This window comes from Mastomys coucha, unplaced genomic scaffold, assembly GCF_008632895.1.
Source record: "Mastomys coucha isolate ucsf_1 unplaced genomic scaffold, UCSF_Mcou_1 pScaffold24, whole genome shotgun sequence".
In the NCBI taxonomy this organism is placed as follows: domain Eukaryota; kingdom Metazoa; phylum Chordata; class Mammalia; order Rodentia; family Muridae; genus Mastomys; species Mastomys coucha.
Window position 1 is genome coordinate 1,617,077 of NW_022196907.1, and position 2,579 is coordinate 1,619,655.

The window sequence follows — 2,579 nt, forward strand, 5'->3', positions numbered from 1 at the left end:
TATTTGGTTATAACAGTGAGAAAAGTAACTCAAACTGTTTAAATGCCATTTAGTTTTTATCATGCGTTGAGTTTCTCTTTTTTAATATTTTATTTATTGTGTGTAACAGAGAAACAGAGTATGAAAGTGAAAAAAGAGTGATAGTATATTTGTGTGTATGAGAAAGAGAGAGAGAGAGAAAGAGAGAGAGAGAGACAAGAGAGAGAGAGAGAGAGAGAGAGAGAGAGAATGCCATTGTTTACTTGTAGAAGTCAGAAGACAACTTGTGATAATCAGATCTTTTCTGGTGTTGTGTAAGTTACAGGAATTGAACTCAGGTCACTAGGTTTGGTGGCACATCCCTATACATGAAGAAACATTAAATTAGTACTTTGTTTTGAACCACCTTTTCAAGAATTGTTCTTGGCTTATCTGATAGAGGACTAATATCAAAAATATATAAAGAACTCAAGACACCAAGAACTCAAATAACCCAATTTAAAAAATATTTTCTCATTATAATGCAACAAAAATTTAAAAACAAAATAAAACAAAAAAAAATAGGATACCGAGCTAAACAGAGAAATCACAACAGTGGAATATCTAATGACTGAGAAGCACTTAAACGTTCAAAGTCCTTAGTTATTAGGCAAATACAAATCAAAATGACTCTAAGATTCCATCTTACATCTAACAGAATGGCTAAAAGAAAAAAACTCAAGTAATAACACATGCTGGAAAGAATGTGGAACAGAAGAGCACTCCTCCATTGTTGATGGAACTGAAAAGTTGTATAACCACTTCGGAGATCAATTTGATGGTTTCTCAGAAAACTAGGATTAGTTCTATCTCAAGGCCCAGCTATACAACTCCTGGGCATATACCCAAAGAATGCCCCACTTTACCAAGTAGACAATTGCTCAACTATGTTCAGAGCTTTATTGACAGTAGATGAGTCTTTCTTTAAACACTATCTGAGGATGATGAGCCCTAAGACAACAACCTCTTGTAACATTAAATTTAGAACAAGTGACAAACAAAAAAACCAGTAAAAATAAAAGTAATTTACAACATGTCTAACCTTTTCCATAGGAGAAGTGACATTTAAGTTTTTTGATTGAATAGTTTTAAAATTTTTTAATACCAATACTATATTAAAATGCATGCTATGTCCTGTGATTAACCTTAGTTGACAGATCTTTTTATTTCCTTCTAAGTTATAATGTTCTCTGGCTCTCATGGTGATTAATGAATGAAAGAGTTACAAACAGGAAAAGATTAGTTAATTACTGATGCTATATGTTGGAATTCATATTTAAATTGTGGTTCTATTTTTGGAATGATCAAATGTGAAACATGCATTTTCCTCATTCTTGAAACATTACAGATATGCCACATTATATTTAATATAACTTTATGAAAAGAATTTTGACTCAAGGCTTGTTGAACCAAATTCAGAGAAGTAGAAACAGTAGTGTAGAGAAGCTTGTTATGTATTGTCAATTACTTTGAAATAGGATCATCTGTCAGTTGCTTCAGAAAGGCAGTTAATGAAGCTGAAATATTAAAACTTCCTAATCTGAAGGTTTTGGCATGCTATTTGACACCCAGTTACACATAGATATAAAATGTTATGGCTTTTCCAATATTTTAAAAGGCCATGTGCTAGCTTGAAAAGGAAATATCTCACATAGTCTCAGGCATTTGAATTCTTAATCCCCAATTGTTGGGACTATTTGGGAGAGACATAGGAGGTTTCTTCATGCTGCATGACATGTCATTCTTTGCAGGATCTGACATGAAAAACTTTGAGCCACTTCAACCTGTGCTCAATATAGGAGCTCTAACCTTTCTGTTTCCACCTCTTGTAGACATGCCTCTGCTCTGCCATGATAGATTCTTCTGGAACCATAAGCCAAAATAAATTTTCTCTTTCTGAATTTGCCTGGGGTCATGATGTTTTATCACAGCAAATAAAATTACCTAATACATTGTTAGAATATTCTTAATATTCTAAGTAGAGGCTGAAGGAAAGGTCATCCAGAGACTGTCCCACCTGGGGATCTATCCCATATTCAGTTACCAAACTCAGACTCTATTGTGGTTGCCAAGAAGAGCTTTCTGACAGGAGCCTGATATGGCTGACTCCTGAGAGGTTTTGCCAGTGCCTGACAAATACAGAGGTGGATTCTCAAGCCAACCATTGGACTGAGCAATGGGGTCCCCAATGGAGGAGTTAGAAAAAGGACTGAAGGAGCTAAAGGGGTTTGCAACCCCATAGGAGGAACAACAATATCAACTAACCAGATCCCTCAGAGCTTCCAGGAACTTAACCACCAACCAAAGAGTTACACATGGAGGGACCCATGGCTCCAGTTGCATATGTAGCAGAGGATGGCCTTGTTAGTCATCAATGGGAGGAGAGGCCCTTGGTCCTGTGAAAGTTCAATGCTCCAGTATAGGGGAATGCCAGGACATGGAAGGGGGAGTGGGTGGGTGGTGGAAATATCCTCACAGAAGCAGGGGATGGGTAATGGGATAGAGGTTTCTGGGAGGGGGGGTTTCTGGAAATCAGGAAATGGGATAACATTTGAAATGTA